The sequence below is a fragment of the Apteryx rowi genome, unplaced genomic scaffold, assembly GCF_003343035.1.
Source record: "Apteryx rowi isolate R43461 unplaced genomic scaffold, aptRow1 scaffold_246, whole genome shotgun sequence".
In the NCBI taxonomy this organism is placed as follows: domain Eukaryota; kingdom Metazoa; phylum Chordata; class Aves; order Apterygiformes; family Apterygidae; genus Apteryx; species Apteryx rowi.
Genome location: NW_020448819.1, coordinates 150,216 through 176,906, shown reverse-complemented (window position 1 = coordinate 176,906; position 26,691 = coordinate 150,216). Strand labels below are relative to the sequence as shown.

General features: G+C 37.5%; 1 protein-coding gene across 2 annotated transcripts in view; it reads right to left on the bottom strand.

Moving 5' to 3' along the window:
* Nucleotides 1-26,681, bottom strand: part of PCGF5 (polycomb group ring finger 5) — a 70,084-nt gene extending 43,403 nt beyond the window's left edge. The window contains exons 1-2 of one of the 2 annotated variants that reach the window (XM_026066675.1): nucleotides 26,645-26,681; nucleotides 13,876-13,993 (exon numbers count right to left, since the gene is read on the bottom strand). The gene's annotated coding sequence lies outside the window, so the exon portion shown is untranslated. Of the gene's footprint in view, nucleotides 1-13,875; nucleotides 13,994-23,154; nucleotides 23,224-26,644 lie in introns of those variants that run through there. The other variant, XM_026066674.1, reaches the window with a different exon arrangement.
* Between the last annotated feature and the right edge of the window lie 10 nt (nucleotides 26,682-26,691).

Here is a 26,691-nt window from a genome sequence, read left to right as displayed (position 1 = left end):
AAACAGAGAGGCTCAAAACGACATAGAAAAGTAGCAACCAAATTGCCTCATCTTTTACGAGACAAATTAATGATATTAAAAATGTACTTGAATCGATTTTCATCAGGAGTTGTGTTTCCAGCTCTCTCAAGAATAAAACCTTTAACTTAATAAAACAATGTTGAATGGACTCCATTTCATTTGGAGTGTGCAGGAAGAGTCTCATTCATGGGAACCATCACTTTGTCTGCCAATTAAAACAGTAGACTTCATTGGAAGAAGCCTAATAGAGACTTGTGAATTTCATTTTTAACTTCCTAAAATAAACACAGAATGTTTTCTCTGGTTAAATTAAGAGAAAATGGGGGGCAGACCAAGATATTCCAGCCTTAGCTTCACATACACATATGATCTTCTTTAACAACTTGGCATATATACTGAGTCAAACTCTGTGCAGCCCCATGGTCCATATGATCCAGTCCATCAGATTATATGACTGTAGTCACATCTGAATTTGGCCTACTGAGATAGATAAAAACCATTATCTTCATATTTCCCTAATATTAAGCAAAAATAGAAGCTCTTTATACATTTGGATGCTTGTAGCAGTTACCAAATGAGAGTTGCTCCAGATAACATTTTACTGAAAGCATTATCTTGAAATATTAATACTTTTTATCCAATATACTAATGGAAAAAGATTAAACAAAACTGATACTTTTAATTGATTCCTCATTTGAATAATATGCCAGTTGTAGGGAGAGAGAAGTTCAGGATTCTAGCCAGAAGCTATTCTCGAGTGAACAATCACTCCTCAGCCCGTAACTTGGCACCATATGCCAGTTCTGAAGTCAAATTAGCCTAGCAAGTTGACAGTGCTGGTTTTCCAACTTTATCCCCATGACTGCAGTATATCATAAAAGTTTGCATAAGCAGTGCCTACGTCTGACATTATCACCTTTGACAGTTTTCTAAAACATTGATTTATAAAATTTAATTCTCAAATATGAAAAAAATGTTTGAAATTTTATTATGATTACAAAATCATGGCATTCAGACTCTGTGTTTAAACAGGATATTCTGAGTTGATGTGCATTTAATCAGCCTGAGCACTAAGTCAACCAAAAGCTGTGAGACCATGTTTACCACCCCCTGCATCTTGAGCTTCCTCTCTGTAATGCCTAGAAGTTTGGGCTCAGCACTGTGCTAATGAGATCACGTGGTTTTTAGCTGACCAGGCTGTGTCTGTGTGGACTTTGGGCAGAGCAAGACTGAGTCCCCCCACAATACAGTTAGTATACATAATCCTGCTTTTAAAAAGCTGTAATTTCTGCAAGAGTTTGTTCTCAAATTACTAACTTGTCCAATCTCATCAATTAGGCAGGATCATGAACTACTTTGCTAGGAAATTCTGTAAGAGGAAGATTGTGGTAAGAAATGTAGCAATACTTCAGGAGCTTACATGCTTTTGAGTCTAAGAAATCAGTGCTTCAGCACACTAGTACAGGCAGAGCCTTGCTGGAATGGCCACTGCAGAGGTATCTATACTTAGATGGCAAGTGAACTATGTTTATATTTCATATTTAGGTCCTGACTGTAGAAACACTACCATTCATGCTTCACTGTGCATGCTCATAGCCCTTGCCAGTCCCCAGTTCAACTCATTTCATTGGGTGACTATTCCCACGCATCAAGCTTAGTATGTCAATCCATGCAGCAGTGTACATATATATGTAAGAGTCATGCTTTATATTTCAAAAAAGAGCATAAAATGAATAGAGAGCATGCATTACTCTTTACTATCGTTTTGTGCTTCGCTGTTATTTCTAATCTGTCCTACTTCAGTTCCAAATCCTCTAGTTACTGTCAAACACTTTGGATTCTAAGAGATGAGAAGAGATTTATCTCAGATATAATACCTCATCTTGAGGTTCCCAATTGCTTTTTTTTTTTTTTTTAACAGCATCCACTTATTAAAAAAAACAAAAAAACCCTCATTCTCAAGATCTTTCACAATTGATAATGAGTTGAGCTGCCAGTTAAATACATTTCAAAAACATTTTTCTAAAGATGATAAACTGTGCTAATGGTAATCATACAATATCTGACCTTTCTACATTCCTACATCCTGTTTACACTTTGCTCAGTTTTTTAGACGTGACTATTTTCTTCAATACTGTGATATGCTTACGTTCTACACGTCTAAAGCTAGAAGGTTTTACCTATCAATTTACACAGCAAATCTCCCTCCATTCCCCAATCTAATATTCTTCCTTGGTAGGCTTTTAAGAATAAAAGGCATAATACTCTTGAAATGGTTTGCCTTTATCACAAATACATGGAATGGAATAGGAATTTCTGACAAGGTATTGGCCTTATGCAAACTTGTTGATACATATAACACGTAGCCTGCTCATATCATCATCATGCTGTCTATTTAATAATTCACATCTAAATACAAGACCTTAGTTGCCGTAGCTCAGTAGGAATAAAATTAAGGAGATTTACATTTTCCTGCTGAGAAATCTGGAATGCTGTCTAGTGTTTTATCCTTGTGTCTTTTAAACTTGTCAGAAATGCTGGTGCTGTCATAAGTCTTCATCAGTAGGGAACTAAAATATGTATTTTGGGGTTATTTGTCTTCTACTAAGTGGCAATTTACCAAAATCATGAGAAAAGCCATTGTTACAAAATAGGTCAAAACCAAGTACCTTTAAATAGAGACTGCCAATTTACACTTTTATCCAGTATGCTTTAAATCTATTCTATGAATTTCTTCACAGCATCTGTTGCACTGGGGAAGCAATTCCTGCCTCCCCCGCCCTTTTTAAATACGTGGATAGCATAAAAGAATGGCAAGAACAGTTGAAAACCTCAAGGTGAGGTTCTTCAAACTGCTTTCTAATAAGCAGACTTTACATTGATGTCTTTTATTCAACAAAGATGAACTAACAAAATTTAGTTCAGAGGGTCAGTAAGTTTCCTGAAAACTACAATTTGTGCTACAGTTAATGTGATGCTAATAAACTCACATAACAAAGACTGTTATGAAGAAAAGAAATGGACAGTATATTGTTTCGCTGTAGATAAACTACAAACGGCAACTTATTCTGATGAAGGAAATCAGCAGCCCTGTAGTTTGTAGTCTATCCAAATGTGCAGAAACATAATTTTTACTTAGTAACAGTTGCAATATTATTAATTTTAAAACTGACATCCTCACCGTGAACATGATCTCTCAATGAAGTTATTGCCCAAACCACTGGTGCTGATGGAAACAGGAGGCAGTTTAAATGGTGCTCAGTGCCCAAAGAATAATAAACTGCTTAAAATAATATTGTAATTTATTTAGCATAGACAGAAGATGATGAAGGTCCCAACTGCTTTGATAACTGTCTCTTATTCAAAGCCACAAAATATGGTAATCTTAGTCAGACAAGATGCAAATATTGACTATAAACAGTAAAAGGTAACTGCTATGCTACCACATCATTTTCTCCCTCTCTTTATGGTTTTTATCCCACAGATGCTTAAAGGGCCATGAAGATGGTTAAGGGATTGGACCATCTGTGGAATGGGAAGAGGCTGAGGGAACTGAGATTGCTTAGCCTAGACAACAGAAGAATCAGGGGGAATCTTACTAATGTGCATGAATATCTGATGGGGGGGGGAGAAGAAAAGAGGACAGAGCCAGATTCTTCTTGGTGATGCTTAGTGAAAAGACAAGAGGCAACAAGCACAATTTGAAATGCAGGAAATTCAACTTGGACATTAAAAAAAAAAAAAAAAAAAAGCTTTTCCCTATTTTCCCTATGAGGGTGGTTGAACATTGGAATTGGTTGCCCAGAGAGGTTGTGGAGCCTCTGTCCTTGGAGATATTCAAAACCCTGCTGGACACAGTCCTGAGCAACCTTCTCTAGGTGACCCTGCTTTGAGTGAGAGGCTGGAGACTAGACGATCTCCAGCCCTTTCAACCTCGACATTTCTGTGATTCTGTGAAATACTAATCAAAATTACTCAATAAGTTTGGTATATGCTCACTACAGGCAGTTCTAGGCTACCTGTGTGCAGTTAGTGTTAGTAATTCCAATAAAGTCTAAATTGTATCAAAGGTGCATGCCATAGTGAATGCTGGGGTCTTGTCTCCTGACCATGGAGATGAGACCCTGTTGAGACTGCAGCATGGAAAAAAAGAAAGGGATGTGCTGAGATGAAGCTGAGATACGACAAAAACATACACACATTGACCTGGGGAAAAAATACACCCACGGTGATGAAACAGCCCTCAGAAAAGTATGGTATTGTTCATCTAAAGTGAAGGCAGAGAAACGTCATAAAAAATTTAACAAATGTGTAGTTTAGCCGTATCTAGCCATTCTTCATACGGGAATTTTGGTATATGTAGAGTTGCCAAGAATAAGTTATGCAAGGAAGGCTAACAGCCTAGTGTCACTGCTCCGTACTTTTACTTCACCAAGTTTATCTTCTGAACGGGGAGAGCTGGGCCAGTCTGAGTGGGTGTCCCAGCTGAATCCATACTTCATACCAGGGGGACACCCAAGCATGCACTGGCTCTGTCACTCCCTTGTCTGCATTGCTGGGGGACTTGACCCCTGGGATCCACTGTGGCAAACACCACAATGTAAACTAGACAACAGCCACTGGGTTTTCCTAAAATCATGACAGATCAGTATCATTATATTAAAGAGCACCTTTGAGTCCACTTACATTTGTTCTGTGATTTGTCTGATAACTTTATGTTATGAAGAAGCTACCATATATGCTAAATGATTTAAGGACAGATTTACCATTACCATAACCTTCCTGGAATAGTGTAAAACAGAAAAAGTACACAGTCCTGTTAAACTGGGTTCATAGCTGCTTTGCATGTCACAACTTCCCTCTTCTTTCCCATCATACAAGCTTTTCCCTTCTTCTTGTTCCTCCTGCCTTCCCCTGCTCCTACAGGTTGCTGCATTTCTTAGAGGCACCCAATTTTAACACAGAATCTCATTAACAAATTTACCCGTAAGCTTCCAGAAAATTAATTTTGTATTTAAAATATTACAGCTTTGGGGTGGGGTGTTATTCCATGTTTGTCATATGAAACAGGAGACTAAATACTTCTTGAAGAGGAAAACTCAACAACCTCAAGCTGCAGAATATGGAACTCCCCTTTATCAGTTAAGTTATATATTCAGTGCACTACCTGGCTTCTCAACACTTATAGCCAAAATTTCTTAAAGAAGATAGTAATTTCAGAAGTGGGAAATTCATGTCAGAAATGGGATCTCGGTAGAGGAGGTTCAGCATAAGAAAGAGGGAAACTACATTTGGGGTCTGGGCTACGTAGGGAAATCTGTGCAAATCTGTATTGTTCCAAACTTTAATTATGTTTATATTTCAAAGCACCAAGAAAATCATACTTCTTGGGAATCCTTGAGTGACTGTCAGATAGTATTGCCAGAAAACAGCTTTGTTAAGCAGAAAAGCCATAGAAGTATGCCTTCTGTACAAGTGGTCTTTTGCAGGTAATGGAAGAATCTGCATCGGGGAAGGCCAAGGGAAAATAGAGGTTGGAAAAGCTTGCTTCTACAGCACAGCAAATCAGAAGAAAATCTGAAGGTTGACTGTAGAATTTGGTAAAGGAAGAAAACAAAAGCTGAGCAAAATAAAACAAATTTGGAAAGGGAAAAGCAATTCTACTCTTCAATCTAACTAGGTCCAGTAACAACAGAAGTGGACACACAGAACGTACACCAGCACAATCTAGTCACACAAGGGTCCAGGGCAAGCTGGGACCCATTTACTGAAATACCTGACACTATTTTTATTGCTATTTAACAAAACTGGCTGGATTACACTTAGTACAAATATATCCATTCTGCAAATACACCTTCAGCTGCAGTGTAGACACACCCTTTGAGAGTCCATCCATTCTAAAGAGCCTCCAGTCTAAACTGTGTGAAGAAAAGCATGCATTATTGAGTCCATTTTGCAGAAAATAAAATGTTTCTAGCAGGTAACCTAAGAAATTTCTAATATGAGCAACAGAGACAGACATGAGTGCCTAGGAATTAAATCTCCAGCTCTCAAATTCCAATGTAATGTGTTAATCACAATACTGCTCTTCATCTGAAAGTTCATTTGACATGCATTTAAATCAGACATCTGATCTCTGAGGTGAGAGATTTTATTTTGCAAAAAATAGTTATATTGAACACTGTATATACATACTGTCTCATTTTGCTATTAACTCCTGAAAATAGTCCAGATTTTTGCAGTTACTTTTAGGACAGCAGTGGTAAGAAATTAAAAGGGTAAATCTCAAATTTTCATCATGTTGAGGCAAGGATAACACTTTACAAGCTAAAATAAATGAAGACAAAAAGACAGATCATTCAGGATTCCATACCTTATATTGTATGTGTGTGCATGTAATTTTATACACATGCAAAATGTGAGTGAAACAAAATTGTGTTTTGATCACATTTTTGCATTGCTTAAGCAAGAGTAAATGACCACTTAAGATGACAAAGAATCAGACCCATCAGCTCATCTGTTTTTTTCTTATTAACATCTCATGAACATGAATATGGCTATTTACACATCCTAATCCCACACACTCCCTCCATGACTTCCTGAAACAAGTTATTTTTATGTCTCTCTGATGTAATTAAATCTACTTTTACCACTGCTGCGATGAAGAAGTTGTTGGGTACTATGCATCTAGTACTGATAGACTGCTTTACAGCTACACATTCATTATTAAAAAGGAAATAAAAATGCGTAGTTCCACTCATTTCCAAGAAGCAGTTAAAATAAACAATAGCTGAAACAGAAATATTGTCTCACTTAATATTTGTAACTAACTGAAAATATTTTTGGTGCCAAACAAAAGAATATTATCACAGATTCAAGTACACACACCTATTATACTCTGTGGCTAGGTTTAAAGAGAACATCTCCATCATTACACTCTATGGAGTGTGGTTAGAAGTGCACCTGTAAACTGGAATTGCCTAATCTTAGTCCATGTGTGCACAAGTACCACAAACTGCCAACAGTTGGGAGGGAAGATGTGAAGTAAAGGATACCAGCAGTGCCCACAGTAGGTTGCCAGCTCTGAGGGGAAAAAGTGCCAGTCCTAAGTCCCGTAAGGACTCCTTTGTGAGAAAATTCCAACACTACATTATCAAATAAAGAAATGTGCTGGAGGCATGCAGACACTGCCCTGAAAGGAGGCCTTTTTCAGCTGTACTGTACTCTCAAGAACTGAAGTGATCCTCCGGTCTACTGCTCTGTTATACCTCTTAATCTGGAAGCCATGAAGACTGCATTTCAATCCCATGGATGTTCTTTTATCTTTGAGTGTATGGTGAGGTTGTGATGATCACTGCACATGCAGAAAGTACACATACGAAATGCCAAATTTCTATCGTTGCTTATAGTTCCTTCCTCAGACCTTTCAAGAAGGGGATGGTTAGATACTGTAAGTACCTCCTACTCTGCCTTCTAAAACACTTCAAAACTTTCTGAGCATCCAAATGAATGCTTTACTTCACAGTGGAGTCTGACTCATTTCACTAACAACATGTGAGCAGAAATGAGGAAAGAATAAGGTTTTCATGCAAGATTCAAACATTGTTATGGAAAGAAAACTGCTCATATGAGGAATGCTAGACAGCTTACATCCCCACAGACTCCATGTCAATAAAAATCACAGCCACCTTTTTGCTCTATTCCCAAAAGAGCACCATCAGTAAACCTGCAAAACTCTTAGGAGATTCCAGCAAAAAATAATTTCAGTTTCACTACAGACAAATGCCAAGTATGATCTTTCAGAGCTAATTTCTCTATAAAAGGAATACATTATTCTAGACAGGAATAGGTGGAACACAAGACATTTAGGCAAAACATCCAAAAGGCTTCTGCACAAGAAAATAAACAATTCATTTTCAAAAAGTTGAGCATAAAATGCTTTCCAGGTATTATGCAATGCAACAACTGTATAAGAAGTCTCTTTTCTGCAGTAAAAGGAACAAGACAGAAGACTTACTGCTGTAAGTACGAATTTGTGTCCAAGACAAACCTAAATTCTTACTTTTTAATTCATTCAAGCCTTGAATAACTTCAGTGGAACACACTGCATAAATATGGCCAAAAAAAATTGACCACAGATTCACAATAAACTTTAAAATGTTTAATATTATTTCATCATTACCTCTTTCATTTTAAATATTAATGGAAGATCTAGTGTTTAAATTCCTGTATCAGATGATCATAGTGGGTTGTTGGTTTTTTTTGAAAACCAGAGTATAAAACAGCTGTTATAGACTTCTTATCTAGAAATGACTGCTATAATTTAGCTCCAGTTCTGGTTTACAGAAAAAGAGTTCAACTTTCTTATTGTTTAGTGTTTCGCTAGAACTTGTTCGTTAATCAATGTCATATTCGAAATTACATAGCAACACAAAATACAAGATCTGGCGTATGGCATACATGGTATAATTAGTATTGTGATCTTCAGAAGGCTGAACATACCATTTACAAACACATATTTAAAAAAAAAAACAAAACCCAAGGCAGCACATGTAATTACACTACCTGAAGCAAAACTACATTATTCTCTACGGCCATACTGCAAACCTCAAAGCTTTTGGAGAACATGTGCCCTTTTCAAAAGAAAAGAATAAATAATCTCAAATAGAAAATTTGAGATTAAGAAAATTATTGTTTTCCTTAGCATTCTGCTTTATGCCATAGTTGTCAGTATTATTTTCACTTTGTAAATGGATATTAGAAAGAAAATCCATCATCAAGTTTAATATCATATCCCTTTAATCATGAGATATGCTTCCATTTTTCAATATGCCTACATATCTAATACTAAATCAAGATGTACCTCATATCTTTGATGTGGAAATTCCCTCTCCATCTAAGTTAGATATAGTCATGACCTCCCTCATCATGAGAACTATGAAATGTGTTCAAAAGCATTAAAAGGCTATCATCTTCCTTCATGACAAATATTTTGCTATTCAGATGCTTTCTATAGTTTTTCTATTTTTTAATTTGATCAAAACCGTCTCAAACACTTCCTCGATCACCCTGCTAAATAAAGTAACTGACAGAATTAGTAGCGTCCAACCCTTCTGCTGCATTAAGTCAAGTGACTTATGAGGATGTATTGAGAGTTTATCTGCACACTAGTGACATGACTGAGCCTGCATCTACCTTACAACCGGACGTACGCTCTCCCATTTCTCCATGGCCAGATTCAGATGTGTATTGTACAGCATGACTAACATTGATATACACCTCTGAAAGATGAACAGAATGTGGGAGTGGGCTGAGTGCCGGATGAGCTGCTTACACAGGCTGCATCCAGCTCACAGTCTCTAGATTGCCTGTAGGTCAATCCAGTTATATGAGAATAATTTTGTGTCACACTATGAATTGATTCATTGATGGGTTGACAACACATACACTTCTAACATAGTTCTCAAAAATAACACAAACAAGACCCCAAACGAACACAAAAAGTCTACCAAAAGATGGCTGCCTGTAGCACATGCTTCTCCCTTTGGGGGGAGGATGTATTAAAAGCATGTGACAGATGTTAGTCACATTGTTTAATACACTGTTGGAAGGTGTTCATTTATATGACAATAAGCACAGTGTAAGAAACTATACAGAATAATGACACGACCTCATAAAAGATAGATATTTATAGTAAAATAGGATATTGACTTTTTTTTAGAATGGGAATATACTAAATGCAAATGATAATATTTTGGTGTGCCATCATCACTGATACTTGTTACCATTTATATTTGCTGAATATTCTTAATGTCCTTTCAGCTAGCACCAAAATGCTGTGCTACATCAAAGGCAGAAAACCCTTAGCATTAGGTATTTATACAGAAATTTTATGCATAAAATAGAAATCAAAATGCAAGGGCTATAAGTTAGAAATTGCTGCAAGCAATTTTCCCCGTTGTTGACTTTTTGGGAGATTTGAACCTGAGACTTTTAACTCTTATAATCAACACTGCATCACTGTGTCACATATGCAAAATGCTGTCTTTTTGGTTAAAAAACAAAAAACAAACAGGCAAAAGCCTCTCTGGAAGGCTGAATTTAGAATACTAAGTTAGGGCCTGAACTGTACAAACCTCTGAAGCACACCTGAATGTCTCACCAAAGCCAGTGCTCCCCTAACAGTACCTGTACATGAAGACAGCCAGGCAGAGAGGTAGCTACCTTCATTACCAGGTAACAGGAGTGCAAGGACTTAGCACTGCTCTAATTTTCCAGTTTATGAGTAGAGCAAAAGGTATGTAGAGAGAGAACTGGAGTGTACTGCAGAACGGATGCCATCTACTTCTTATAGCAAACTGAGTATCACTTACAGGAGTTTCAAGATTACATTTGAGGCAATGCTGTCTCTTGCACACCACTGGAATATAGTACAAAGGTGACTTAAAGAATATGGTTATTAACAAGGAGGTCTGTTGATTATGATAAAGCATTTATTTTCTAGCAATGGTATGAAAAAATCTGCCAAAAAAATAAAAGCAGCAGCTTAAAAGATAGGAATCCTGACTTCTCAGGATTTACATGCACCTCTGAGTTCTCCTTGCACAGAATATACCTTTGCATTAGCTTAGGAAAGCTATGGTATACACTACCACATGATTTTTATTTTCTCTAATGTTATTATTTACAAAATAAATATGAGAAGTTCACTGAGGCCTGGCTTTCTTCTTTCAGAAAGTATTCCTCTGGAAAGCTGTTCTTGGACCATTCTATATGTTAGCTAGTATGCTTTTGACAAATAATATATCTTTGTATCTGTTGTTAAAACAACACTTCTTTTATATGTTTATTTTTAAAGAAAATAAAAATATAAATGAAGAAAAGTTTAATACAAAACAAACTAGGAAGAATATTTTTACAGAAAACCAAATAGTTAAGCACATATCTAATCTACATTGAGACCGTGTTATGCAAATATAGTATATGGTTCTGCCTTGGACAAGGGCTATCTTTTGCTTTATATCTCTGCACTTTTTGGATACTACCACCAGAAAGCAAGATAAAAGGTCATTTAAAATTTGAATAACCAGGTATTTTAAAATGGACCCTTTCATGCCTTTATAAATTGCTGACAAACCACACTAGATAGACTATTCTTGAAAATGTCTCAACTATCTAATAGCATCCTACAGCCTTCTCTATATGCATGTCCCTGTGTTCTGCTTTTACTGGATTAGCAATCTGAATTCTGGAGAATTTCAGGTAATCGTATGCAGAACACTCTGTTCCAGCGCTGTGTATAATTAAACATGCAAATGCCACAGTAAAGACTGACTGCACAACCTTTACTGTAATACACATTAAGTCAGAAAAGACCGCTGTGATCATTTAGTCTGACCTGCATAAAACAGGCCATAGTACTTCCCTGTATTAATTCCCACCTGCAGTTCAACAGACCTACTTGGACTAAATCATCTTATTTGATTTTCAGAATTATCAGTGCTGAAGAATCCACCATAATCACTAGTAGTTCCAATTAGTAAAAAAGAAAAAATCCTTAACTGTAGTCTGAATTAGTCTGGTTTTATTACCTCATTTGCTAAGCTACAGCTATTTGATTTTCTTTTTGTCTGCAAGACTGAACAATGCTCTGTTTTTGAGTATCAGTTACTTCATCTCAAATGTTTCCATTTAGTTTACCAAAGAAAATATTAAGGGATGCCTTGCTTACTGGCTGGAAGTGCCACCTTAGCTTTACTTTTACTAAACTGAATAGATGGTGTGCCTCCAGTATTCCATGATAAAGCATGTCTCCCAAGTCCTATATCATTCTTTTAGCTCTTCTATAAACCCTTTTCAATTTTTCAGCATCCTCCTTGAAGCACAGTTGCCAGAAGTTCAGTATTTGAGTAGTGATCACATCATTAACAACCACAGAAGTAATATAACTTGACAACTGCTTGATATTCCCCTTGCCCATTCATCCAAGACTACCTTCATCCTTTCATCTCTCTTTGACACAGGCAGCTGGTTATCCTATCACCCTCAAAACTCTTTTAGAAGTCCCTGCTTTGTGCAGAAAGAATGAAGCACTCTGTAAATAGAACCTACAAATAGTTTCTACATAGTGATTTCTCCTTTGCTATTCCATTCATCTATTTCATTATCTTAGATGTTCAAGAGGTCTAGAACATGCCTACGGAAGTGTATGAGACACTTATTTGAACTCATCTAACATCAGGGTGCTTAATTATATTTACGTGGGAATACAATGATAGATTTTAAAGTTATCCCCATGTTCTCTCTGCTGTCTCCCTCATGATCACCTAAACACTGCATATGTATCTCTACAGTTTCATGCAAGGGAAAGTTGGTAGGATATGAACACCTACCCCTTATATGCATTCTTTTGCTTCCATTTCCTTTATGATGCTTTTTTTACTCACAGTTCAGCTGTACTCTAGTCTAACATTTGAATCAAATGTCTATTGTAGAGAAATCACCATTATATTACCTTAAGAATATTGCCAGATTATATCTCCATTTCATTTCTGCTGATGGTCCTGGTCCCTACTCGAGGCTTTGTGTCGTCTTGTTAAACTACTTTTGTAATGAGTCTCTCCCCTCTCTGCTCCCTGTTTTTCCTTTTCATTGCCCTGCATATAGAACTAACAGACTTCTAGCTGCAGCATTTTATACCAGCTGAAGTCGGTACTTAGCAACAGTGAGATCATAACTTGAATTTCAGTTCAGTGGGCACTAAATGGGTGTTTTTATAGAACAGCACTAGTATACAGGCCTAGAAAACATACATGGTGACCTTCCAGTCTTCTGTGTTGCACTTACAAAAAGAAAGCTTTTCAAACCAAAACAGCAAGTCCATCTCAATAAGACTAAAAATAATAAGCTATTTCCCTAGGATTAGGTAACTGATTCTAGCCAATTAACTTGTAATGCAAGTATACCTGGTTTTAGCCTGATGAGCTTTCATATAGTCAAATTCTGGAAACAATTACTAGTCAGAAAAATGCAAATTTAATGCAACAGATGTGAAAAAAGAGTAATTTGAGTTTTCTAAATTTAAATAAGCTTTCTTGTGTTTTAAGCATAACCTGATTTCAAGGGAACAGTCCCTTTCCTTGCTTCCTGCAGATTCACAGGTGTAAATCCACAATTTCCATAGTAAGTATAAAGGATTCAAATTGTGGACCCTTAAATTAGCAGGAATACTTGCCAGTGCCTTCAGTGGAAATATGGATTCAGACATGGACCAAGGTATTCTTCAGGTGAATACTGACATAGCATTATCAAAATGAGTGGAGAATTTCAGCATCTTCAGTCTTAAGTAAATGAACTGTCTTTTGACTTCAAATTGCAGAGACAGAACACCTATTTCTTGTAAAATATTATTTGAAAACTAAAATTGAATAGATCATAATATATTTTAATGTACTACAATTTCTGAAAGAATACATCTCAAGAATATTTTCATACAGTTTTTCTTCTGAAATCTTGGGGAAAAAAAGGCACTCAAAATATTTTAGAGGCAATACCAGAGGCAAGCAAATCTAATATTAAAAAGTTGTCCTGTCTCTGTGGCCAGTTTTCATCATATATGAGACACTAACTTTTAGGTAAAAGCATGAAAAAAAGCTTGGTGGATACCACATATAACATAATAGGAACTGCATCTGAACTCATTTAAACATAGTTTTTCTGGTAAGAAGTACTCTTTGCCTAGCCAGCATAGACTCAGTGGAATTCTTTTCCATGCTGTACTCTATACTAAGTGAGGTTTGTCTTCCAGAGCAGACAGTGACCTGAATTTCAAGAAAAATATTTAGGATTTCATACCAGAACTTGTACTCTAGATTCTACTCCACAATCCTTTCCCGATTTCTTTGTAGTGTATGCGAGTTTCTTCTGATTTTTAAGTTTATCTTCTACCTGGAGTTTTGATCAGTTCCTCGTCCTTGTGAGATAAGCAGGAACATGCAAAGAAAAAAAAAAAGACACAATGAAAATATAAAATCCTTTATATGAAACTTTGATAACTCAGACACAGAGGTGTTCCAGAGAAAAGCACAAGGATAAGACTTAAAGGCAAAATAGTTCAAATATGTTTAAATAGACAGCAATTCCAGCCCCCAAACTAAAAATATTTAGCATGATATATACTTGCTCACAGGACAACAACTTGGAAAAAGACTATCTCAGTCATTAAGCCCAGCAGTCTCTCGTGCAGGTAATTAAATAGTACTCATTGCAGTATAGTTCACTACTGCTGGGACCTCCTAACTGTGAAGGTACTTCTAGCTGGTATACCCCCAAAGGTCACATCTACTGCCTTTCCTCCAGGGAAGGAAAACAGCCCAAACATCTCCTCTTGCATATGCACATGGTCCAACAAAGAAGAACAAGCACCAAAGCAACTATTCTGTAGCAGAGTTTTCTGTCTATGTTGGTAGCACCCAGAACTTCTGAATTTTGAAATTCCTGCTCTATATTATATTTCTGGGTATACTAGACCGATTAATGTTGGTACATGGTGGCAAAAGAGTAGCCATGCAGTCAGAAGCTGGATTCCCATGCACTGTTTAGCTCTATAGGTTATATGGAATCACTGCATTCCTGTATCTGGTATAGGTCCAGTGGCTGATGCATGCAGAGTTGGTGAATTCCAAGTAAGCATTGTTGTATAAAGTGATAAAACGTGTGGTGATGGAGCATCAGGCTTTTTAACCACTACTAAAAACCTGTACAGACCCCAAGATACACAGAAATGTTGAATTTAAAAGAAGTTACTACAGTTTAGCAGCTAAATTAACATACTGGAAACAATATAACACTCCATGTAACACTCCTGTCAAATATTTTACTAAATAGTCACAACCACTAAAGCCAACATTTTATCACTCTTAGAGTCATCTGATCTACGCTGAGCTACAAAGATCTCCTGCACCACAGGTTCCTGAGACATCTTTCAGTACGGGATTCTCAGCAATGCTTACACTTTTCTTACTTGTAGGAAAGCACAGCAATCAACATTTAGCAGCCAGTCCCCACTTTTCAAGAAATGATGGGTTTATCCTTTTGGACAAGGTAAGTCCAATAAGCGGGATCAATACCATCCTGCTTATTGAGGTAAAAAAAGAATAAATGGTTCTGCATTTTCTAGTTTTAAGTATTGTGGGCTTCTCTCTATTATTCTACAGTTACACTAGTCTTTCCTACACTCTGTCTCCCTGGCTCTTCCCACAGATACCATGCTCAAAGCTCATCCATAAGATCACTGTCATAGCTTCCTAAATAATAGTTTGTTTGTTTTAATAAAGTTTGTTTTAATTAATTTTGTTTGTTTTAATGACAAGAGGGTTCAGAGCTTGGTCTACCAGCAGTGAGATGTGTCTGTGTTGTGAGCTGACTAGAAACCCTATTCTGGTGTTACCATGGCACTGAGCCACAGCTAATATGCTCTGTCTTGAAGTTGTGCTAACTATAGGTGAATGTCTTCTGGGTTTCTTTAAGCACAGGCAGAGGGAGCTTACAGATACTTAAAATCAGGCAGATACGCCCTAACACATATTTAGTTTAAGGAGTGAAATAGCACCTTTGTATGTCCAAACAGCACAACCAACTACTGCCTGTAAAAATATACCTGTATCACTGGTATCTCTCCTGAACCCAATTTGTCTATTATAGTCCCTTGTCTACATATGCAACCTTTAGGGTGGGAAAAAAAAAACCAACAACTCTTATACCTCTCTATGAAACAAAACTCAACATAACCCCATATCAGAATGAGGCCTTTTGAGACTAGTGTACTTCAGTAAAAATTACAGATCACAAAAGAATTGGGTAAAAAAAAATCTGGTCCTTTGCATACATGAATTATAACACTGGTTTTAATGCTATAAACATATTTTCCACCGAACCATCTGATGCAGAAGCAAAGCAGTTATTCTTTTTTAAAATCTTTATTCCTCTGTGTTTAGCATCACACACACACATTCCTGTAGTATTTCAATGCTCCTCAAATACTAAAAAAAAGAATCTTCTTCACATGCTGTTCAATAAGGCAACACTGCTAGCCATAATTTACAGATATAAAAACAAAAGATAGAGAAATTTATAGGTTGAAACTGTCAAAAGTGACACCTGATGTGAGTCTTAAGGTTCAAATTTTCAGGACACTCAGGACCATAACAGTAAAGCTCAGTTTCACATGATTTTATCTGCATTTGTGAGATCAGAACATCAGCAAACTTGGCTACAGTTGCCTCACAAACATCAACAAATGAATGGCCTGGCTTACATGATCTGTCCCAAATCAAGTTGTCATTTAGCATCCAAGAGGGGCAGAAATTAGTCCTCCAAGGTGGCATTTGACATCCTTAAGCATGAGACCATTCTTTGTCTTGCTGCAATCCTCTGCCTCAGTCACTGAGCACATTCTACAACAAAAGAGGGAGGCACACTACAGACAAATCCTACAGATGAATCTCTGCTTCATTCCCCAAACACTTTCCAACTGTGCAGTGAATAACAGAATGCTGAGGAGTAAGCCTTTAAGAACATAAAATTTAAGAGTATTATAATGGATAAATTATGATCACACCAATAGCCTAAAATGTGAAATGTCCTAACATTTTAGCATTTTAGCCTTAAAATAGCTATTTTAAAGCTTTCTAATTTTCATACTTAACATCCTCCCATCCCCAAAATACAGAAATTCTATTGTAGAGTCAGTATGACTCCATGCAATGTGGGTTGCCAGAAGCTTGACTTCTGCACCCACCAACCAGTACACCAAACGTGTACGAACAGACAGAATCAACAGCAAAACAGTAAGTGCTGAAAGGGAAGAGAGATTCTTTGCCACTTGCTCTCTCTGCTGTTTGCTGATAGCAAAGATAAAAGAGTCTTAAGTATGCTCTTTACTGGTTTTGGATCTCTACTCCTACCCTTCCATGAGCAGAGGACCTATCCAGATTACTCAACATCCCTCTCCACATTTCCTAGTGCCTAGAACCTCCTAGACATCTTCTAACTCCTTCTGCTCCCTGATACTTGCAGATAGAAGCCACTCGCATTTTTCACTCCACTGCCCAACAGTTGCCTCTTCTTCCTCAGTCATGTTGTCTGTGCTTCAACAGTCAAAGCAGAGGTAATCTCCTCCTTTTTAATATTTGTATCAGTGCACCTTGGGATTCAAGGAGGAACAATCACAGGGCTAGTTCTACTCAACTACTTGGCTGCAGATGCTGTCTTTGGAAAATGTCACTGTGAAACTCTCACCAGCCTCTTTTTAGAACATACATAGAGATTTCTTCAGAGGCTTATACTTTGGTCAAACATGGTTCTATTTTCACAAGGACAGGAAAAAATACATTGATAATACAAGGGCAGAGGTTAAGCCAAATCTGAAGTCCTGGCTGAACAAAAAGGTTACAAAAATTTGTTTAACTGGGCAAAACAACAACTTTTCCCTAATCTTGTTCATGGAAACATTTAAAAATTGGCAAATTTATAAGCAACTGAAGGCAAGTTCTTGTACTGGGGAATGCCAGAAAGCCTTAATTATGGTAAGTACAATTAATACTAGTAGTTAGGATTTCCTCTATCTATGGGCATATTCAAAACTGGCATAAAGTCACATGGATCCACTTAAAATTAAGCTACACAAATTTTTGTCAGCTAAGGCTAAAACTCTAAATGATTTGTATTTTTATGGATTCCACCTTGGATTCATGAGGCCAAAGACACTTGCTTTTAAAACATACAATAAAAATAACATGGTTATCAGCTATGATCACTGGAGAAAATATAGGAAATTCCTTTACAGTCAGCACATTACTTGTTCAATACTTTCACATATTACCCTCCAAAGATGGAAAATGTAAATCCCAAAGTCCAATATTTGGCCGATCTTTGCAACCATTCTTCACATAACAGAGCTGCTTGAGAAACCTGGTATAGGACAGCTAAATGGGGAGTGGATCTCCGCTGCCATGAAAGAGGTGAGATGCATAGTCTGCACCCAGTGGCCACAGAGCACCTAACTTGCCCCAGCAATTCATGCCGATGTGACCCAAACCTGCTTCTAGTGCAGGTCTAGTTTCCTTTCCAAGAAAGGAAACTCAGAGGGTACCTTACCATAATATTACAGAAAGGTTTTCTTAAAGTACATTTTTCTGTTTATGCAGTTCTTTTGTCCATGTCAATGCAATTACACACATATTAGCAAAACCTCTAGGTGCCAGAATGAATTTAGTGAGAGAACATTTTTTATCAGAAAATTCCACCTCTCACTTCTCAGTCCTGATCACCAAATCAGAATTTAGGAACTCAGACTCATAAATTTACTAAATACCAAAAATTATAGATTCAGTGGAGATACAGCTTCTATAGCATGTTGACACTTTCCCTGTATCTCACCCCCAGCTAAAGCCTTCAGTGTTCTGGTGGTAATTATCTCTCTTCTCTGTCTGCCCATGACAGAGAACTACCTCATGATTTCTCCCTGTGCTAATATCCCCTCTGTTGTACAGGTGATAGCCACACTTTTCCCTCAGATTGTCTGTCTGATTGCCATAAATATAATAAACTCAAAGCAACTGTTCCCAACCTGTCCTAAATCTGCAGCTTCCTGAACAGCTGAATTGATCTAATAGCCCAATTGTTCCAAATAAGGAAAGTCCCACTCTGGAGCTTGCTGATCCTCCTGTAAGCTGATTTAACACACTGGTCAAGCAGAAAACTTGTTCTATTAGTTTCTTGCCGGGTTGGTAAGTTAAAATTAATTTATGATGGAATACAATGAGTGCCAAGGCTCAAAAAAGAGGTAGGAGCAGCATTTCTCTCTTTCAATAGCAGTTACTGTAGATGTCTTATGAAATTGCACCTTAGTTCATGGTTTGCTGCTATTGTCTCAGACCTGAATAAGACTTGTACATCAAATAGTTTGTGCATTTTTCCCCATTGTACTAGCTGGTGTAGTAAGAGCTATTATACCTTCCTTTGAGAAGCCAGATGTTATAGAAAAGCTCCACCATTACAAGTTTGTCACTGGTTTCATCCAGCTTCACTCTGGATGAAAATTGGAAAAGTTTCACACTGGAAAAGTTCCTCCCCAATTAATGGAAATTTTGAATCATAGCCTAATCCCAAATAAACATTATGGCCCAAATTTTCAGCAGCGGACATATGAAAGTTTACACTTCAATAGGAGATTTTAAACACTTGCCCACGTAAAGCACCAACTGTCACCAAGTACATTATTTCAAACAAATCTGTTGCATTCTGTGATCACTGTGAGCACAAAACAGTTGCAAATTTTGTTATGTATGTATGTGGGATGAAGGCTCAAAAATTTATCTATTACATATTAAGAGAGTTAAGATGGAAAGATGAAAAATATTGGTTTGATTAAGCAGCTCTTCAAAATCACTTCGTAAGCAGGGAAATTCTACAGCCAGAATCAACGAAGAGTATTTAGTCAAAATATCATTTATATCATATAAAGCATCTTTTGTCTCTGCAGCTACCACTGATGCTTCTTCAAAATAGTAAATAACAATTTCATAAAGCCATGAAAGAAAGAAACATCTTTAACTTCATTCAATCCACACATTGGCTATTTAAGAACCTGAAAAAAGAACTGTGTTTTTATTATGAAATTAATCAAGAGCCTGATTTTTTACATACTCCATTCTTCTTATTGAGGCAGGAGATAAACATAATTGCACTTGCTTTAATTAGTGGTGATTCTTCTGTAACAGTGACTCAAGACTTATCTCAAGATCAGCTACTACTACGGTGGGAGAGAGAATTTATCTGTCAGATCTGATCAGTAGCTAACTTGCACTGAAATCCGACTTCAGAATATTTAATTTTGTATTCTACTACTCCTTAATATGCTTTGTTAGTACACAAATATTTTAATAGATGTAACTGCAAAAAGTCATCTGAAAAATTAGATCTAAGATTTGAAACTTACATAAACAGATAATCCTGGAGTATTTTACATCCCAGAGAAAAGCAATAATTTCTCTTTGAGGGGCTTTGAACACATATTGTAATCATCTAATAAACAGACTTTCAAATCCAAATTAAAGTAACAAGGGCATAATATTTACCAATGTAGATTAAAAGAAGAACCAGAACTAGGAAACAAAATGGGAAGCCTTCTGCTATTGAAAGGAACTCTTCTGTCTTTTATTTCTTCTATATTAGAGCTTCAGAATCAGGAAATTAGTAACTTACTATATGTCATGTCATCAGTATTACATTGTACGTAACATATATTACATTGTATCATTACATCAAATAATTTTAATCTTCAGGTACTTTCTTTAGGTATCGCAAAATCTCAGATTGTGAAAAATGCACTGATTAGGAGAAAGCCAAGACTGTAAACTGAAACTGTTCCATAACAGGATCTTTAAAACAGTTGGGGCAGATTATACATTACAGCCTATCTTCTTGTCTTATAATAGGATTTTTTTAAAATCTCTTATTTACATGAATTATCCCAATTTAAAAAATGATGAAACAAAAATGAAATTTCCATAGGCAGACAAAACCATAAAATTAATCTAAGTATGTTATCATACATCCATACTATAAGTACATATTAAAGTATTTTGGCCTCTTACATGATGGTACAAACTCTTTTAAAAGACGTAAATGTTAATACATATTAAAGTGTTTCATTTCAAAGTCTTAAGAGAAATCTCTGATATTCTGTTTCCGCAAAATAGTCTGTCAGCTGCAACCCCTGGGAAATATATGTAACTATCTCATAAAAACTCATAAAGTCTTCTCTATGATCATACAACTACTAGTTCACAGGTGTTGCAAACTAAATTGGGTATTTTTTTGTTTTCTTTGGTACCATGGAATTCAATAGTATTGACTGAAACTGCTACAGAACAACTATACTAGTCCTAAAAAAACTGATCCATGAACATTAATATTTGTAAAGTCCACTGTAGAGAGAAAGAAATAAAAATGCACCAAGTAACACTACATTGTAAATCCATATATTTCCTATACTCTGATACAGTGCCAATGTGAAATCACCCTTGTAATTACAAAATGAAGATAAATTGCCTCCTTGTCATCAAGTTATAACCACAGTACTTGGTTCCTCATGGAAGAAGTCAATTGTAGCAATTGCATTTGTCTATAATCAGGGTTAGCAGTCTCTAACTCCACAACTTTGTAAAGGGAAACAGGCCAGCCCAGGTACAAAAAGAACTGTATAACTCCAAGTCCACAGCCGAACAAGTTTCTACTCAGGGTACCACAGGGTATTTTGTCTACACAGGAAAATCACAAATCTTTTTTTAGAAGCACTTCTTTTTTTTAAGAAGCACTAGAAGAAACTATGAAAATATTGTGTAAACACATTACAACCAATCTGTCCCTTACAGAAGTTCATCACTACAATTGTTTCCACTCCTGCCACATTTGAGAATTCCTATGAGATTTTTCCTGATGAACTATGTTGAAACAAAACTGAAGTCTTATTTTTCTTACGGCTTAATTTTGTTCTTGATGACATTCATGCTCTCCCTCACCAGAGCTTCATGAGTCACCAAAAATGAGAGTTAAGATTTGTTATTGCCTTTCATTCTTGTTGTGTCTATTTAAAGTTATATTTTACTTATAGTGCTGGTCTTTGGACGAACATTCTATCAGAACTGCAAAAAAGATGTTTTGTTTTTTTCTTTGCACTAGGAAAGAAACACTGTAAAGATTCAGGCAACAACATTTAAATCAGAAGCTATTATTTCTTATTTTAATTGAGACTGGAAGTGAAATCAGCCAGGATACTGAAGTGCTACAAGTTTTACAAACATAGAATGAATGACAAAGTGTTCCCCAAGAGTTCATAATATAAGAACTAAGCTGTAACAGGTGAACAAATGTGCAGTGTAGAGTTGGGAAGATGGGAGTAATAAACTGGAAGCAAGCAATTCTACGTCGATTACAAACCATGACCCTCCCTACTGATATCAGATTCTGCTCAACGATTCAGCTATCTGCTATCCATAAGCACAGAGCCATAGATTTTCCTTAGGAAGCAGATAATTGCCAGAAAGTTGCCAGAAATAATACAACTTTGTCAGAAAATAAAGCTGCCATCAATTATCTGCATAGCGTAAATCATACCTTTGAATCAGAAAAAAAACAGCTTCACCTTTTAGGTCTCAATACTACTTCTTGGTGCATCTACATTAGTGATTTAGCGTGTATGAAGGGTTTTCTCAGTAAGAATTTGCATTGAGTTGAAGTGGTGTGAGTTCAAAGTGATTTCTCTCCTTGTGGAAAAGCCAGTATCAAAGCTGCGCACAAGGTGCCAGTGAGGGCACCCCGTTTGCAGTGTGGACACAGGGTTCTTGGGCAGGCAGTGCTAACTAAGACCAGCAAATACTGCAAGCCTAACTGCTGGACAAGACTCGGTGTGGCCAAGCAGTTCCTGAACCATAACTGACTGTAACAAATTGAAGCTTGCTGCCTCCCTCTTTGTGCTGCATCAGTCACTAATAAACAAGTACCTCTGGCAGTGAAAATCCTTCCAATAACTTTTACTCTCATCTTAACCTCTTCTGAGAAAGAAAGTCTTGTCTCATTTTCCTAGCTAGGCATATTATGAAAACAGGATTATTATTAAACTTATGGGAAACTAGCCGGCTACCTTGTTGATTTCAGCCAAAACTAAAAACACATACAAAACAATGACAAAGGAAGAAAATTATTCCATAACAGGAAATAAATGACCAACACATAGTAGCCAGTCAACAGGTTGGCCAGACATTAGGGGAACTGTTGAAACATGGATGGATTCAGCTATTAATACTGGGATAAATTGTTTCAGCTTTAGGTAAGCAGTCAAATTTATTTGTTTCACGTGAAAGAACTAATAGTGACAGCTGTTGAGATCACAGTGGTCAATTAACACTACGTATTTTCGTTCCAGAAGTGTCCCACATTTGGCAGGGCAGACAATTTTTATTTTATAAACAATAATTAAGAAATAGACAGTAACACTGACGTTTCCCACATGCACACATACAGCTATACACAGTTCTGTCATAGCATAGTAGTTTGCTGTGTGTGCTATACCTGCTCTCCCGATTAAGGGCTCCAGTCTCAAAGTCGGTCAAGCTGGTACTTTTCATGACATTACATGTACTGGAAAAATGTAAAGAGAAAAACACAACAATCAGGGAAATAAGCTTCAATGTAGGAAATATATAAAGGCACTATCCATCCATATTCAAGAACTGATTAGATACAACTCTAATTGGAACACTGGAACAAAGAGACCTACAGGATACAACGTGATATATCTTGTTATATTGTGTGACTAGTAACAGAAATTAAACTTCTTCCCAGACAACTGCAACAAATGTTTTTAACTGAGAATTTGGGGAACAAACAACTCTCAGGCTAACGTGTGTTTGGTGAAAAGTTTTCAATATAGAAGTTGAAGAAAGGATTCTCTTTTTCAGGGTAAGCAATATCTCTTTCTATAGCAATAGTTCAAAACTTTGCTTGGGACTGCTTCATCTGTCTAAAAATGGTCTTTAAAGAAGAAACTGTGAAAAGGAAAGCAACTAATCCTTTTTTTTCTACTGGAAGCTTAACCATTCATTTCCAGTTGAGACAGCTGGAAGATGGGCATATGAAGGTACTGTTGGCATCAGTCTTTCATAGCACAGAATCCGCAAAGCAGGTAATAACTTCTACTATTTTGTGGGCAAAGTACTATTCATTTAATAGAAACGACATTAATGTCATCACATTTTTTCTTTTTAATAAAGAATTTATATATATATACACACACATAAATTTAAATATGTGTTAGATATTTTTTATATATATATATATGTATTCATTAATTTATCATGCTGAAAACAAGGCTGATGTATTCCTCCATAACAAAAGACAAGATTCAATGTTCAGGCATCCTACTTTTACCTGCATTGCTCCTCCCAAAGTTCTGCTGTGCCTCCTAGAGTAATCTGCTTATCAGTCCTAAAAATGGTGCTGCACAGAAGCAACCTTAAACCAATCCATTTTATCTCACTTTCTTTTGCGCATTCTGCAAGCTTAAAAGTGAAACCTAGAATTTTTCAGTTCTACTTTGAAGACCACAGTGCATACAGAGCAGGGGGAGAAAGGCTGGAGTAGAGTGATGAGTCCACTTAAAACTGTTGCTTGCTCTACTGCTTTCAGTTGAGGTCTATTTCTGGGCACATGGAAACACACAATGTGTAGGGCATTCTATCTTCTTTGTAAGGAAACAAAATAAAAAAGGACAAATGTGGTTTGAATATTGATTTAAATGCACAAATAAAATAATATTTCCTCTTTGTTAACTTGACCACCCAATATACCTAATTTAAGAGAAACTCTATTACATACAGTGTGTTCACAGTTGCATACAGTCTTAACTTGGTTAACTTCAGAATCTCCTGATTCTGAGGTGTTAAAAGCCTCAAAACAAACACTGAAGTAATATTGTTCTTTTGCACTTAACTGCTCCAGTTCTGTAATTAATGCTACAAAATTGTTTTGAAGTACCAGTGCACTCAGTTTTAAACAAACAAAAACAATAGCATGCCCTCTCTCCCCAACAGTAGCAAACACCAACAGCAGCAAACACTAACAGCAATCTTGTACATGACTGATTCCTTCCTCCATTCCTGTTTGAGGAATGGCTGCAGATACAACACCAGACTCCTAGGTAAAGGATACCTGATGCCAAAGGGGACAGAATGGTTTACCAATAAGATGCATAGAGATCTTCACATACTTATATATATATTGTAAAACCAAATGTTTGTATCTGTAAAGCACTACCTCCCTGTTGTAAACAGTGACTTAATTCCTGGATAGTTGCAGGTATGCCATGAAAAAAAGAAGAATTAATCACATAAAATTCATAGCACTGCCTCTGTGCGGGTAGAGACAGCCATGTCAACAAAAAGTGGAAGATAGAAATTCCACTTTGGAATCAAGTGGGAGTTGAAAGAAAAACTATATATAGGACCCAACTCTAATTCCATTTAAAACAATAACTGGCAAGGGGATCAAGAACAGACCTCTCTCTAGGTACAACTGTAATGTTTTTATCAAACAAACTATCTTAATTTGTTTTCCAAATACGTATTTATATATTTTTACTTCATTCTAAAGAAGGGTAAATATTTTTGTTTAACAAAACAAAGCAAAACAAATCCCAGATTAGAAGGACCTGGGATCTGTCTCTGGCTTTAGAGTATGGACATATGGAGATACCATTTCAGCTTTCTGTTTAAATTTGATTTTGAATTAATACACCTTAGATTAATACACCTGGTTGCTTAGATCTCATCATTAACATCCTTCTCCTCTTGAGAATTTGGCTAAAATAAAGGGCAGCAGGTTCATAAAGAAAAAGGTTACCATTCAACCATTGTGCCACAAAAACAACAGCTGAGTGTTACAAAACTTTCACAGCTCATGAACTAGCCCCGGGAAACCTGGTGGGTTTCTGAGCACAGTCTATACTTCTTAAATCCCACCGTGTTTCAGAAACTGACACTAATCTTTCAGTATCAACAGTAACCAGTATACTCCCTGTCTCCCTCTCCATGGTGTGTGTGTGTGTGCGTGTGTGTGTGTGTACGCGTACATGTGTGATGATGATTCACTAGCTTTTATTCCATGGAAGTGATGATTCATTCAATCGTCTCCAGATCATGTTAACATACTAAACATGCACCTAAAGGAGGCAAAAATTAAGTTCTTAAACTTTTTTATGCTCAAATGTTTATTTCTATTTTTTAAACCAGAATCGAGAGAAGAAATTAAATACACAGAGAGGAAACTGAACAGGCTACGTTTCTGCTTCAAGGCGACGCTTGGGAAACCCACGTGTGGGGAGAGCTCCGGGGGGGCTCCGGGCCCGGGCCGGCTCCCCCTGCCCGGCACCTGGCGAGGGAAGCGCAGGGCGCACCAGCCCCCTCCGCAACACGGAGCACTTCTGCCTCTCCTCCTTCGGTGACATCTTACATAATAAGCCGAGCTAATCACCGCGGAAGCGAGCCAAACCGCCACGGAGCGTTACCCGGGGATAATCACCCGCGGGAACAGATGCTCTGGACCAGAACCTGCTCCGCACTAAGTAGCCGCCCAGGCGCCTTGCTAGAAAAATCCTGGGTGGCAACGGCTCGCGCGGCGGCCAGACGCGAAGCTCGTCGCCCAACGGCGGTGCGCGCCGCTGCCGCTCGCCGGCCCCCTCAGGAAGCTGCGAGCATCACGAGCTGCACCAGTCTCTCCCAAACACATTTCGCGCTCCCTCCCCGGAGCCAGCGCCGCCACCCCGCCGCCCTGCCCGCGCCCGCGCGGGCTCCCTAATTAACGGGAAATTAGAGAGAAAGTTACTCGGCGGCTCCCTGCCCCTCGCAGCCCCGGCGCATCCCCACGTCCAGCTCTCCCCGCCGCCGCAGCGCAGTTCAAGAGCAATGTCACGTTCAACAACTTGTTATGACACATGACCCCCCCCGACACACACACACACCCCCCCGCCGCCCTGCCGCCGCCGCCCGCCCGGCGGGCCCCTTACCTTCCCCTCGGGAGGCCGCGGGCACCCGCGGGCGCGCGCGAGGCAGC